The sequence below is a fragment of the Lepidochelys olivacea genome, assembly GCF_965140295.1.
Source record: "Lepidochelys olivacea isolate rLepOli2 genome assembly, chromosome: 14".
In the NCBI taxonomy this organism is placed as follows: domain Eukaryota; kingdom Metazoa; phylum Chordata; order Testudines; family Cheloniidae; genus Lepidochelys; species Lepidochelys olivacea.
Genome location: NC_140424.1, coordinates 32803998 through 32819587, shown reverse-complemented (window position 1 = coordinate 32819587; position 15590 = coordinate 32803998). Strand labels below are relative to the sequence as shown.

The window sequence follows — 15590 nt, the reverse complement described above, 5'->3', positions numbered from 1 at the left end:
GGTTTGCTGTTATAAACACAACAGCATGAAATATCACCTCTTGCCTTTTTCTCCCTCTAGAGACTCTGCAATCTGCGATGGAGAGGCAGAAATGTCAGTGTCTGGGACCAATGGGATGGGTTGAAGATTTCATGTCATGATAGTCGAGTTAGCTCAGTGAAGCCAACTTAACTCGATTGAAAGACACATTTGATGCAGAGTAGTCACAGTTTACCACCTTTAGCTCAGTTTTAGCTGATGGAGTTACAGCCTGTTTTAATGAGTGATGGGGAACGTCTCCATATTGGCACCAGGGCCCAAGCTGTGAGCTCAGGGGCTGCTCATGCTCACACAAATGGGCTCTGAAGGCGAATAATAAAGCCCATGGGAATTATAGAAATGGTTCTCTGAATCCAGGGCCCTGAATAACACTTGCCATCCTGGGCCGGTGTCATTGCTGGAGACTGGGTACGTCTATACTGCAAAAAACCCACCCACGGCAGCAAATCTCAGAGCCTGGGGCTTGCACTGCATGGCTAAATATTAATATTGTAGACATTCCGGCTTGGGCTGGAACCCAGGCTCTGAGGCCCTCCCCCTCACTGGGTTTCGGAACACAGGTGCTAGCCCAAGCAGGAATGTCTGTACTGCTATTTTTAGCCCTGTAGCATGGGCTCCCCAAGCCTGAGTCAGTTGGCCTAGTCTCTGGGCCCCACTGTTGTGTTTTGTTTTGGGGTTTTTTTTGCAATGTAGATGAACCCTGAGAGACTTGTCCAATATTTAACAGGATCCCTCACTCAGGATCCCCCTGTGTTGTGGCTCTTCCATACACATGTAATAAGGGAGAGGGCAGGATTTCACCTGCAGTGAGCATGTACACCCACAACCTCAGCTCCACTCTACAGCGACTCTATGCATTAACCATACAGGTCTGATCAGTGCAGAACAGTGTCTGTGGTTCTACATTAAATGAAACTGATTTTTTAGGAACACAATGTTTTAAGGGTTTTTTTCCAATTTCCCCCCTCATGATGTTACTACAGGGCAGAGTTAAGGTTGTTTAGGTGCCTTAGCTGCATTTCGAGACCATGGAATGTTTGGATTTCTTTTAAATATAACCATAATTCTGTATTGTCTGGGTATATAACATTTGGTTTGGGGATAATTACAAGATTCCTGTAATGACTTTTACCCAGGGTCCATGGTTGGGGTGATGGTGGGCCCCGCACTTTTAGGAATCTTCTGCCGCTCCTGTCCTAGACCTAGACCCTCTCCAATTGAGCTTCTTCCCCATTCACTCCCCTGAAACCACTCTCACCAAAATCTCTAATGACCTCTGTGATGTTCCCAGCTCAGCCTCTTCTATGGCCTCCCAGACACACCCACTGTCTCCCTTCAGTCCACACAAACTCCATATAACAAAGAGATACCTGCCCCAGGGAGCTCACCCTCTGCATGACAGACAGGCTATCACAGAGGGATGAAAAACACAAGGGACGTGAGGGGTTGGGAGGGCAAGCAGCGAGGTAATGATAAAAAGAAACCCAAGTCCAGCTCATCACTTGCCCAGCCAGTTCCAGACAAGAGAGATTACTGGGGCCACAGCATATATGTGTTTGGAGGAGGGATTTAAGAGAGAATAAGGGAGCAGCTTTACAAATATTGATGGGGCATTTTCTCCATGCACGGAAGGGGAGAAAACACTGAGGTGCTTGAGGGAGAAGCAGACAGGTGGGTGACCCAGCCTGCCAGGAGCAGCCCTTACCATTTTGCCCAAGAGGGCAAAAAATGTTTTCTATGCAATGGGAAGACAGTGTTGACAGCTCAGTAAAGCTGGTGGATTTGACAGACAGGGAAGGGCTGAATGGTGAAGGGACTAATGGCAAAGACTATTAGCTTGTGCTGGTGTGGTGCTGGGTGGGGCAGAGGGTCTTAGTGAAGGGACAATAAGACGGTGGGGGATGTGGTAGCAGAAACAACCCGGAAGGGAAGATGGGGCAGTAGTTGGAGAGGTGTGGGGAAGAGAAGCAGGTTTGTGAGTAAAATTATACCTGGGCTTTTGCATGGTCAGGACCCTAGATTGTAAACTCTTTGGAGCAGGGACTGTGTCTTTTTATAGTCTGGAGTGTGTGTGTGTACAGAACCAAGTGCAGTGGGGGCCCAGCCCTGAGTGTATGTGTACAGGACCTAGTATGGTGGGCCCCAGCCCTGAGCGTGTGTGTACAGGACCTAGCGCAGTGGGGCCCAGCCCTGAGTGCGACCTCTAGATGCTACTGGAATGTAAATAATAATGTGCAGTGGGAGCAGCAGACCAGCATGGGATGTGGAGATATGGCCTGGGGTGGGGCTTAAAGGCATGTGTGTCTGTGCAGAGGATGGGGGATGAAGAGTGGCAGGTGGGGAGGAGGTTGCAGGGATCAGTGTGGGAGGGACGTGGAACGGTGACTTGGAGCCAGCAAGCCCTGCTCTCTGGTCCAGGTTTATGTGTGCAGTATCTGAGGTGTATAAGATAGTACATGTAACAGCTGGGACAGGACAGCTTGGGTCCCTGTCCCCATAAGAAAGCTCTGCTCTGCGCTCTTCTCTGCTTAGCGTCCTATTGACAGATCTTTCAGAACATTCGTATCATCAGTGCGGGAGACGTCACTCTTAGTTCGACTATTGCCCATTAATTTTGGTGACTCAACATTAACTGAAGGTGTCTTTTACCTTCCAGCGGAATATGGCAGGATGGCATGACTTCCCCATGGCAGGACGTATTTAATAACCTGGAACTCCCCTCTTCTCTGACTCTTCTGGGAAACCAGGCCAGTCTCAGCATCCTGGTTTCTGGGGGCCAACCCCATCTTATTTGCCCATCTTGCCCACGGTCGGTACCTAATATTGGACCAGTCCTGTGCTTTCTTCTCTTGTGGTTGTCTGTGGTGGCTGACTCTTTCAAATCACTGACCTTCTTTGAGGCACCACTGTGGTTGCTTAGTTCCTTCGAAATATGGGAGCTGGAACTCCCATAGTTGTTGCTGCCCTCCTGACACTACCTTGAGAGAGTGAATGTCCCACCGTCATGGAAGTGCTTGTGCCATGCTGCTTGGTCATCCGTTCTTGGTGGAATGGGATCTCAGATTCCACTTCTGATACCATATAGTCAGGGGAAGCACATTTAAGTACTCCACTCAGCTGCCTCAGGGTGGCCCTGCAAGTACCTTGCCTCAGTTTACCCTCTTCGGCACTACTTAAATAACTCCATGTAATCTGAAAAATCTGAAACAAAAGTCCCTTGCTGGGATCTACTTTACTCATAAACTCAAAGGTCAGAAGGGACCATCATGATCATCTAGTCAGACTTCCTGCACATTGCAGACCACAGAGCCTCACCCACCCACTCCAGAAATAGACCTCTAACCTCTGGAAGAGTTACTAAAGTCCTCAAATCATGATTTAAAGATTTCAAGTTTACAGAGAATCCACCATTTACACTAGTTTAAACCTGCAAGTGACCTATGCCCCATGTTGCAGAGGAAGGTGAAAATCCCTCAGATCTCCGCCAGTCTGACCCAGGGGAAAATTCCTTCCTGACCCCAAGTATGGGGATCAGTTAGACCTTGAGTATGTGGGCAAGACCCACCAGCCAGATACCTGGGAAAGAATTCTCTGTAGTAACTCAAAGTCCTCCCCATCTAGTGTCCCATCATCAGAGATATTGGCTGCTAGCAGTTGCAGATCAGCTACATCCTCTCGCTGCCCTCTGCCTCAGTGGTTCCCACCCCTTCCCTTGTCCCCCCTCAGGCCCCACTGGGCCTGCCCCTCTCTTTCTCCCTATCTGCCCACTTGGTGCCCACCCTTCTCCTTTGCCCCCCTCTAACCCTGGGTGCCCACCTCTTTCCTCACCACTCCTTTATCCTCTGGTGCCCAGGGCTTCCCTTGCCCCCATTTTCTCCCCAGGTGACTGTCCCACTCCTCTCTTCTCTGCCTCTATTCCCATGTGGCCTGTCCCTTCCCTCTTCCCCCCTCTTACTACTGATACCTGCCTTTTCCACCTTTTGATGCCTGTTCTTCCGCTTGCCCCACCACACCCTCTGATACCTACATCTTCCCTCACCCCCAACATCTGGCTCTCTGCTCACCCCCTCTGCCTCACTGATGCAAGCCCCTTCCCTCTGCCGTCTTGATACCTGGCTCTTCCTTCAACCACTTTCTTCCCCATGAAGGCCCCTCCCCTCAACATTCTCTGTCCCTCTGGTGCCTCCCCGTTACCTCACCTCCTCTTCCTCAGGCACCTTCCCTCTCCTGCTCTTTGCCCCGCAGTGACTACATCTCCCCTTGTCCCCTATAGCCCCCCTGACACCCGCACCATCCCTCAATCCTCTCTGTCCCTTTGGTGCTTGTCCCTCCTTCCCGTGGGTGGAAACCCTTTCCCTTGCCCAACCATCTCCCAGCCTTTGATCCCAACCCCCTCACACTTGCTCCTCCCCACAACTCTCTGGTTCCCCTCCCACCCCTGGGGCATATCCTTCCTCCTGGCATTGCATGGGGGCCCCATGACACAGTGATTAATGGGAATGAAGGTTAATTTCCCTTTCATCCTAGTGACCAGCCCCTGACCCTGGCACTGATTCTGTGACTCTCTCCCCAGTGAACATGACCCTGGATCCAGACACATCAAATCCCTGGCTCATCCTGGTCTGAGGATCTTAAACATGTGAGAGATGGACATACCCCACAGGATCTTCCCGATAATCCTAAGAGATTTGATACTTTCCCCATTGTCCTGGGTGCTGAGGGATTTATGGACGGGAGGTGTTACTGGGAGGTGGAGGTGGGAGACAAGACAGGCTGGACTCTGGGGGTTTGTAGAGAATCTGTGAGCAGGAAGGGGCCAGTCAGACTCACACCTGGGAATGGATACTGGACAATGTGTCTGAAGGATGGGGAATACAAGGTCCTCACCTCCCTCTCAAGCTCCCTCCCCGTGAGCATCAGGCCCAGCCGAGTGGGTCTGGAATCCCATGCCTGTAGGAGATGCACCCTTGCATCCTTGCTTACCCTCAGGAGTGAGATATTGGCTTCTATGACCCCCACCTGTGGAAAATGGTGGCTGAATTAGCAATATTGTCCCTAGACACCTGCAGTGATCCCTTTAAAAAAACACCTAGACCCTTTGCCCTATCTTGAGCACCCAACCTCTCCCCCTCCCCTGGAGGGCACTCACCATGTTTAAGATGCTTGCTGAGATGTGTGCTTGCCAAGGGTCACTGAGAAAGTGATTTGTATGTAAAAAGAGGTATATTTTTACACTATAATGTTTCAGTGCTGTGCGTGAACTAAAAATCATGCTTCTGTGAATTGTTTCTTGTGTTTCTATAGATTTGGCCTTCAGGGGATCTTCCTACACACTGGGGGAGCACCTCCACCAAATAAGGAAGTGACCAAGGTGCAGCAAGGAGGACATGTTCTGAGAGGTGCTCCAATCCTCTGAGGCTGAAAAAAGAGGATACAGGGAGCGGACAAAGACTTTAAAGGAAAAATAATTCAAACTCACAGGGAGGCCAGAAAGGAGAGCAAGGAACACATTGTAAAGGGCCAGGAGTGGATGATAAAAATGATGGAGGAGCAAACAGCAATGTTGAGGTCCCTAATCATGCTCCAGGCAGAACACATGAGTGCTCCCTCACCAGCCATTACAGAACTGCTTTCCATGCCTTCCCCAAACTCCTCCCACGCATTCCTTGCAACATCCCAGAACATCTCTGTATGCCGTTCCATCCATCCCTTTGGACAGTTTCCAAAACGATAGCTGGATTTACACACAGTTATGAGAGCGTACTGCCATACGCTTTTTTCTCCCTTCCCACCAATCCTTTTGTGTGTGTTGTTAATTGTTATTTAATAAAAACAAACTCTGAAAGATACCAATCTTTATTTGTCGCCGACACATGGTGGTCGCTGCTGATAGTTATACACTTGCTGACTGCAAATCCTGGTCAGGAATCATCAAAATTTTAATGCAAAGCAGCAAGTTAACAAAGCATGGCAGAGTGCTTTGTAGAAATACACATTACTGGTGTTCATTATCAAAATGTTGTCTCAAAGCCTCCCTGATTCCAACAGCCTCCCATTATGTTCCTCTAGTAGTCCTGGTATCTGGCTGCTTAAAATAAGCCACCAGGTGATCCGCTTCCGTGCTCCACACTGTGGGAAACATTTATCATCGAATCATAGAATATCAGGGTTGGAAGGGACCCCAGAAGGTCATCTAGTCCAACCCCCTGCTCGAAGCAGGACCAATTCCCAGTTAAATCATCCCAGCCAGGGCTTTGTCAAGCCTGACCTTAAAAACCTCTAAGGAAGGAGATCCTACCACCTCCCTAGGTAACGCATTCCAGTGTTTCACCACCCTCTTAGTGAAAAAGTTTTTCCTAATATCCAATCTAAACCTCCCCCACTCCCCCATTTCACCCTTAGCCTCACAGCTATTATAGAGCATGCCCTCAGCTGCTATCACCATGGGAATAGTTTCCTCATTTAGGTCTAGCATTCCATAAAGGCAGCACCAGCATGCTTTTAATCTGCCAAAGGCACATTGTACAGTCATTCTGCACCTGCTCCACCTATTGTTGAAGCACTCCTTGCTGCTGTGCAGATTTCCCATCTAAGGTTTCATGAGCCATTGGAATAAAGGGTACACTGGGTCTCCCAGGATTGCTATTGGCATTTCACCATCCCCCACTGGAATCTTCTGCTCTGGAAAGAAAGTCCCTGCTTGCAGATTTCTGTACAGGCCAGTGTTCTTAAAGATGCATGCATCATGCACCTTCCTTGACCATCCCAGTTTGATGTTGATGAAATGCCCATGGATATCCACATGTATAGTATGTATATATACACAGGTTTGGGCTTCAACCCTCTCATCTCTATTGAGCATCACCAGGGTGGAGGGATCCGGGTGGTTTGTCAGTCATCTGGGTGGTACCCAGAGCCCAAGGTGCTAGGGAGCGATCTCAGTGGGCAACATTTACCATCAATCTATGAAGCAAAATCCCTGGGGCATAACGGCCTGTTTGAAACAGAAAATTCTGTTATTATGAGAGAACATTCAAACTGTTGGATCAGTAATACCTTTCTCAATCAAGAAAAGGAATCAACAATTTACGTAGCAGGTCAATTACCAGTCAAACCCCACACTGAAATTACCACCACCAGAAACAAAACAAAATACAGGAAACAAAGAACTGAAGAATCCGTGGTGCACATTTTACAATCTACATACAAGCAAAGAAAATGGCAGAGTGGTATCTTAACAGGGTCACAGTTCAGGCAGTCTGATTACCTGAATTTTGAATATTCAGTGTACCAGAGTTTTGAGTTTCATGTAAATTTAATCTAACTCTGAATGTCCTGAAACTCTTACTCCCCCACCCAAAAAGCAAACAAACAAAAATCCTCTCCCATAATTTTGAGAATAAATATTCACCCAAATCACAGAACCATAAAACCAGTGCTTAATGTGTGCCAGGGCTTGGCAGGGCTGAGCCCCGGCACCTCTAGGCTTGACGGTTCATAGTCCTCTGGCCTCGCTGCATCAGTTATGAAAGTAAAAAAATTGCTTGAGCCCCAGCAGCTCTTTCATTACAGATTAAGCACTGCATAGAAACAGCTTATTCCTGCACACCTATCTTCCTCTCAATGATTTCTAGAACGTAGTAATTCTGATGCTGTGGTTTGTTTGCTATCTTTTCACTGTATGAAATGTCATGCAAATTGTGTGGTGCTCTTTCTGTTGACATTCCATGGAACTTGGGCTCATCGCTCACTTTGCTTTTGTCTACTCACAAAAGTTGCACTGACTATCTATTCAGTTACTGATAATACCTCTTGTCTGAACACTCTTATTTCAGTTTCAGAGTGGCCTATATATTTAGTTTAAGTCAGTTCTTGATGGACTTATGCTAATGAATATAGGTCACTATTAAGCTGACTTACACAAGTTTCACAAAACCAGAGCACAAGCCACATATGGAGAATGCTGTAGGCATGTCTGAAATGCCCACCCTGCCTCGGCGACCTAAACATTGAAAACACAAGAACAGCAAGTGAAGACTGATTAATTTGCTTCACTTAATGTTTGGATTAATTGTGATAATGATTCATCCAAATATTGTGGGGAACTAGTGAGTTGCAAAAATATTCTAATTAATTTGGCAATTCCTGAATGTCGCTGAACACTGCAGGCCAAAATATTTGCAGACATAACTCCACTGAAGTCAATGTGGTCTTATGAGCAGAGAATTTGCCCCTGAGCTCTATGAACCTCTGAATGCCAATGAATCAAACTAGTCCTGTTCATTCACAGATAAATCAGTGCTAAAGCTGTGTTGCCTAGAGTCATTTTTAAAATCAGTATCTGGACTTTTATGTAGTGTAGATGAGGCCATGCTTCCACTCTTATTGCACACATACAATAGAAAAAAATTAGTTTTGTCCCTGCTTCCAAACTAATGCAAATCCTGGGAGTTTTATTTCTCAGGTTCCTTTTTCCAAGATAAAATTCCACCAACAAGGGGTGAAGGCGGCCCAGAGGTAGACCCCCTATTCCATGGGTTCATCAAGGCTGTTCCGATGTTGGACTCTCAGGCTGTCAAGCCTTTCCGGTTGTGCAGGAACGGACCAAATGGCGAACGATCCCTATGGCCTACTGTCTGGGTAAGCATTGAAGAAGGTTCCTTTTCCCTGGGGTGAATCCCTGGATGATGGCTTTGAGTGTGATCCTGGTGGTTTTGTTTGTTTCTATTGGCCTTGCTTCTTTGTCTACTTAAAATAAAAGGTAAAAGTCAGTGGCAAATGTAATGTATTTAGCATGAAATTGTCTTCTAATAAATGAAAAAGGTGAAGAATGAAATTCTACCCTGGGCCAAGCCCCCGTCCCCAGCAGCACAGGGAAAGAAATGTTACAAATGTTCCCCTTTGCTTCAGGGGGCAGTGATCTGCATAAGCCCTTTACCAGGCAGAGAGAACGTCTCCCCAGTACTGCCTCAAGCTGACTGGAGCACTTGGGAAAGGGTGTGTGTGAGATCAAACCACTGTCCACTCCTCACTCTTTCAGTCCACTTCCCCCCAACCTGTGCAGTTATTCTCCCCTCAGTCCTGATGGACTTTAGGAATTTCATTTATTGCTAAAAAGAAATTGGGATGACACTAAGCTTGATAAATTTCACCCCAACAATTAGTATGAAAAAAATATACACAGTAGAAAATAGGGGTCTGAATAAACATGGGCTCTCAGCCTTAACCTCAGTTCTGACAATAGTGAGAAACAACAGGTAAGAGATGGAGGAAGGAAAACCTTTTTCTCTTGGTGTTGTGAAAGTGAAATCCATCAAAGACTCATGAATTATATAATCAGTGTTCATCTTTCACAAAACGAAACCTTATGTTTCTAATAATAATTTATATTTATTTTTGTTTCTTTTTTAGGGAAACATGATACAGAAATTGGTAAGTGTTATGCTTTTTCCTCCAACAAATAAAAGTTGTGTACAAATTTGTCTCCTGATAAGGGTGTTTGATTATTTATTTATGTACTTTTTTGAGTGAAGTTTTTTAACCAGAAGAAGATTAAAGCCCTGATACTGCATTAACATCAGTTAGCTATTGACTTCAGTGAGTCTAGGATCAAGCACTGAATGCACAAGTCATATCACTAAAACAATACGGTAACTCTTCACTTAATGTTGTTCTGTTAACATTGTTTCGTTGCTGATCTATTAGGGAACAAGCTCGTTTAAAGTTGCAAAATGCTCCCTTATAAGTCGTTTGGCAGCTGCCTGCTTTGTCCACTGCTTGCAGGATTCTCCAGAAGAGCAGCCCCTCCTTGTGGGGATTAGAACCAAGGGGGGCTCACAGCCCCCCCCCCCATCAGCTCCCCTAAATTCTCTGTAAGGTATGTGGCTCAGCAGCTGCCCAGCAGCATTTCAGGTGGCCCTCCCCACACTGCCCTGCTGCTCCTGCCCTGCCTTCTGCCTTGGAGCTGCTCTCAGGAGTTTCCTGCTTGATGGGGAAGTGGGGGAGAGGGGTGCTGATATCAGGATGTCCCCCTGCTCCTGCCCCCCCTCGCTCCATACCCCCTCTCCACAAAGCAGAGGAGGGAGACTGGGCTCAGGGACAGAAAGGAGGGAGCTTCCTGGAAGCTGTTGCTTCCTGTCTGAACTGGGGGACCTGCTTAAAAGGGCAACATACCTGAACTGGGCTCAGCATACTTAAAGGGGCAATGCACGTCTCTCTCACTCATTCATGCACCCCCCAGCACTTTGGAAAGTCAGCACCTGTGCAGCTGTGCATGTGCTGTCAGGAGGAGGGAGTGGTGCACTCCAGCTGGATAGCGTGGGCTCATCATCATGTTCAGTTTTTGCAGGGAAGTGTTTGCAGCTACTGCCCTGCATCTATTGTGTTTCCTCCCTTCTGCCTCAGTCCATGCTGCCTTGTAGAGTGTAAGGCTACATTAACAACAGCCTATTAACCCTTGAGGGCTCAGCTGAGTGCTAGTTCATCATTTAGCAGCAAGGCATTCCCTGGGAAATATTCCACCCTCCTATTCCACCACCTCAACCAAGCTTCACAATCATTTATTGCTGTGTACAATATTAAACTGTTCATTTAAAATTGTTTAAAATTTATACTGTATATGTATATAATGTCTTTTGTCTGGTGAAAAAAATTTCCCTGAAACCTAACTCCCCCTATTTACATTAATTCTTATGGGGAAATTGGATTTGCTTAATATCATTTTGCATAAATTCACATTTTTCAGGAACATAATTACAGTGTTAGGTGACGAGTTACTGTAATGCTGATAATTTGAGGTCCAGCAATTCCACTTTTTGCACCACCAGAACTCCCAACAAAGCCAAAGAGAATATGTGAGATACGAGGAAGCAGAACTGGGCTCTAATGGCTAGATTTTTAAAGATGCCCCTCTTTCCTTTGATAGCGTATATGGAGTGTGGGTGGGTGTGTGCAGACTCAGATTTCATATCACAATCAGAGCTCTGAGACACTTCTCAAACTAACCCCCCCACTCTCCTCATATCAGACTCAGAGATCTCCCAAGGTGCTCCACCTAATTCATCCACCACTCAACACAGGTGTACCTAACACAGTGAAGGCCGTTGGAGTGTATGCAGAAAATTCATCGTAAGTATTGCCAGCTCCAGTGGAGCAGAGTCAACTCTGCATTAACTCTGTATGTCCTGGTTTTCAGAAGTCTGAGTTTTGATGAACTTAGAGACACCTGGTGGGTAAGGTAATATCTTTTATTGGACCAACTTCTGTTGGTGAAAGAGACACATTTTCAAGCTACACAGAGCTCTTCTTCAGGTCTTTATGGCTCAAAAACTTGTCTTTATTACCAATAGAACTTGGTCCAATAGAGAGATTACCTCATCCACTTTGTCTGTCTAATATCCTGTGACCAACATGGCTACAACAACATTGCAAACGACTTTTGATGCACTTGATGTTCTGGAAGGGTATGAGCTTCTTTGGGAAACCTTAACTCTATGATAACAAAGGTGGGTTTTTTCCCCCCATTCCATTTATTGTAGTTCACAAAAAAGCAGGAAGAGTCTCTTTGAAATCATTAATGGATTCAGGTAACTTGGGCCACCTGGATGCTTGACTCTGCCTGTGCATTTGCTTCCAGCTCAGCAGGACTGTGGAGTTGTTTCTTTAATCTATCTAATCGCCCCTTGTGACAGGATGTGAAATTACTGCAACTTTCCAGTTACCGTTTTACTTTCTCTTTCAAACTCTGCAAATGCTGCGAGAGGAGGAAAGCACATTTATTGGTCTGGAACACAAACACATTTATTTAAACAAGTGTAAGGAAAAGCAATGAGAAAACTCTGTAGCTATTTTATTACCAGAATTAGCTGTAAAATTTGATAAACTGGACTACTGACTCAAAACGCAATTATCTCAACAAAACCAGTGACGTCTGACCACGTCCTGAAGATTGCTCCTTCTGAGAAGTTTTACAATCAGGTAGGTTAATTTTGCTTCAGAATGACTCTTTGTAACCAACTCCTAATATACACTGCTTGTTGCTTGGACAATTTGAAGATTAAATAATCCTCTGATAATTTGTTTCACTCTTTATTAACACTACAATACATGTACATTCAAATTGATTAACATTCAAATGCATTGCTCATTTTCGTAGCAGTGTACCATGAGATTTGTACAGCAGGTTGAATTAATAATTTGTTTATTTTGCTATTTTGTTTTATTGAAGAACCCTGGGCCTCATTCTGTTCTCAGTGATGTCAGGGAAAAGATTTGTAAAAAAATAACTTCCAGTATTTAGAATACAGGAAGAAAGTTACTGCGCCAAATCCAGTGGTTATCAGTCTATTTTTCTGCCTGTTGTCATTTCAGTTTTCTAGAGCTGACTGTGGGGCTGAATCCTTTTGCTTCTGATACTTTCAAGGGAAAAAAGGAAAATTATTTCCAGAATCAATCAAAATAGAAAATTGCATCCTTTTCTCCTGATTAAATCATGGGAATTAAGCATGTGTCTAAGTTTGATCCTGTGTTTGAGAGTGTTGCTGAATAGGGGATTTCATAACATAATAAAAAAGAGGCAAATTTATATATTGTGTGACAGATAAGCTCCTTTTGTGTGAAAATCCATTGGAGGTGAGATTTCATAAAGAAATCCATAGAAGTAAAGCTAGTTGGGAAAAATGGAATTATTATTGTGAAAATGTATTTTAAAATTATTTCTATTTTATTTGAAATATTTTATGGATTTTTCAATTTTTAATCAAATATTATTAAAACAAAATTTTGTTTTTAGTTTTTCTTTTTCTTCAACTATCATTTCCCCCTCTGTGTATCTTTTTAGAAAGGATAGGAGAACTGGTTAATAAAATCTTTTATTCCATTTAAATACAATGTCTCATTTTGAATCAATGTGAAATATTTTTTTCATTTAGCATAATTTCATTGAAATGATCAGAAAAATCATTTTGAATATTTTCCTAAAAATCATGTGAAAAATCATTTTTGTTGAACTTTTTTTGTCCAGCTACAGTATTGTCAGCTCACATAATATTCTTGTGAGTTTGGGGATTTTATTTTGTCTCACAATATTTGGTGATTTTTCTGAAGCCTGGCATCTCTAGTTTTGAGATTGTGCAAATTTCAGATTTCATTTAAAGTAGAATTACATTTCTAGCCCTCGTGGTTCCAGAGAAAAGTTTAAGACTATGGCCTGAGTGCTCCCTGAGGGATCAAAATGTATCAAATGAAAATTAAATTGAAAATTATGACAACATATGTTATGGCCTAAACTCGATCTCTAATCTACTAAAAGCATTTAAATTAGATATACATAAAATAATATTCAAGCAGTACACATGTCCCGGAGAAGTTTTAAAGAAAGGCAAACCACTGAACTGGTGGAAGTCACAGGCTAGGAACCTGGAACCAGAGTTTGTTGAAATGCTAAACCGGCTTTAGAGAGCAGTGTTCTCTTATGCAGGTGAAGAGAGAATATTTTCTTCTTTAGAGTTTATTCAACTAGTTTAGTTCAATGACTAGTTCATTGAAAGTTGAGAAACTGATTGAGAATTGAAAAAGCAGGAAAGCTGGTAACATTACAGCCCTGGAGGCTTTTGTGAAAACAATACCATTAGGATTCTGATCCTGCAGTCAGCCCCCTGTGCTGGTGTGGAGAGTCACGGGGGCTTCATATGGGCATTAGCATCTGCCTGTGATGATGAGCTTGCAGGAGCTGGGGCTATATGTCTAAGGAGTGAAGTGAAATTCACATGCTAAAAACAGGTTTCGGAGTAGCAGCCGTGTTTGTATCCGTAAAAAGAAAAGGAGTACTTGTGGCACCTTAGAGACTAACAAATTTATTAGAGCATAAGCTTTCGTGAGCTACATCCGATGAAATGAGCTATAGCTCACGAAAGCTTATGCTCTAATAAATTTGTTAGTCTCTAAGGTCCCACAAGTCCTCCTTTTCTTTTTACATGCTAAAAACTTACTTAAACTGGAATCAGTGTTTTAAAAGTCTGATGCTCATTGACACTAAGGCTGCTTTGGAAATGACCGTTGTTCCCAGAATGTCATAAGTCCTGAGCTGTCTCCCTGTTTCCATTCCTCATTTATTTTAAGAAATTCAATAATATTTTTAGAATATTTCTTTCAGGAGCAGCCAAGAAACCTAGCTTGGCTCTGAACAAATTACAGCTCCCCCGTCCCCCTATCTCTGTGGGGATTTCATTTCCCCTACTTGACTAATTGTCCTTAATGCTATGTTTATGTCATGGAGGTCACAGAAGTCAAGGAATCCTCTGTGACCTTTTCTGCTTCAGGCCCTGGGGCCAAGGGACTAGAGCTGGCAGCCAGCAGGGCCCTGGCAAGGTTCCAGCGATGCACATGCATGACAGCCTTGCACACGGGGAGGGGCAGGGGGAACCCCCGCAGCTCCCAGCCACCATGGTGGCAGGAGAAACCATGAAGCTGCGGCAGCAAAAGTCACAGACAGGTCACGGCTTCCATGAATTTTAGTTTGTTATACCAATAAAATAAAAACCAGCAGGATCTTATTAAAGAGAAAAAGGCAAAATACCACATTTATTGTGAATACAGAAAGAATCATAGTAAGCAGTTAGTTATAGCTATAACATTCCATTCAGTCTCATATTTATTCACACATTCATTCATACAAACACACACACACAGGTTCTGCAAGGTTGTTATCATAGTTACCAGCCTTAGAGTTGCTCATGCCAAGCCACTGGCCAGGTGGCCTGGACATGAGGAGGGAGCAGGGCCTTGTCAGATGCTCATCTGATGCTCCTGGAAGTTGGTTTGCAGAATCAGACCCCAAAGTTCTCACTTTTTAGAGTCTATTTTTATAGGAATTTCTTCCTATGCCAGTCTATGGGAATTGCTTCATCATGCTGTTGCTGAATCAATCAGCAGATAGCACATTCCTGATGGCTCCAAGATGTTATCTTGTTCTTTGGTTCTCCCATTCTTGAGGCTGTTGGGTGGATTCCAGTCTGCCCTCCGGGGGGTCCTCTGGTTATTTCCACTTGACGCCTTCTTCAGCCGATGGACACTGGATTTTTAGGCTGGCACCTCCCTGATCATTCAGTTATTATCCACACCAAGCATCCATCCACATACATCCTCTATCCCTATTTTAATGACAATTGTTAATACAACAAAAGGGCGGGGAGTCTCTGGGTGCTGTTTCTGTTGTTAGAGTATTGTTTTGAGTCTCTCTCTCTGTGAATTGCTTTGAGAACAGACTCTGTCTTAGAATGTACTAACACAGTTAGCAGCTTGCAAGTTTCACACATAGAGGGAGAGAAACAGTACCAAAAACCAAGAGACCTCTTAATTAGTAATACCCTGGAATTTGAACTATGGGGAATCAAACTCATTTGTGATTTTAATACAGAACTTCTTTAATATGATCCAACAAGTTTATTACACATCTTAGCCTTAATTATTCTACCTCCTTTTTGTTAAGTCATCTTTGGGGCTGTTACATATAACTGTACTAACCCCACCGTGAATTTACATTGAACGAGAAT

At 44.3% G+C, this 15590-nt stretch overlaps 2 protein-coding genes, 1 long non-coding RNA gene and 1 pseudogene across 7 annotated transcripts in view; 3 read left to right on the top strand and 1 right to left on the bottom strand.

Annotated features, from left to right (window-relative positions):
- Positions 1-5884, top strand: part of LOC311530653 — a 35943-nt gene extending 30059 nt beyond the window's left edge. For 3 of the 4 annotated variants that reach the window (XR_014714030.1, XR_014714032.1, XR_014714033.1), the window contains one exon: positions 5344-5884. This is a non-coding gene — a long non-coding RNA (uncharacterized lncRNA). Of the gene's footprint in view, positions 1-4612; positions 4679-5343 lie in introns of all 4 variants that reach the window. The other variant, XR_014714031.1, reaches the window with a different exon arrangement.
- Positions 1-15590, top strand: part of LOC311530635 (C-type lectin domain family 2 member D-like) — a 240704-nt pseudogene that overhangs the window by 99887 nt on the left and 125227 nt on the right. The window lies entirely within an intron of this gene.
- The window catches only part of LOC311530637 (C-type lectin domain family 2 member D-like), a 322581-nt gene that overhangs the window by 260283 nt on the left and 46708 nt on the right, over positions 1-15590 (bottom strand).
- Positions 11773-15590, top strand: part of LOC311530579 (butyrophilin subfamily 1 member A1-like) — a 42955-nt gene continuing 39137 nt past the window's right edge. The window contains 1 exon segment of the mRNA XM_084647375.1: positions 11773-12015. The gene's annotated coding sequence lies outside the window, so the exon portion shown is untranslated.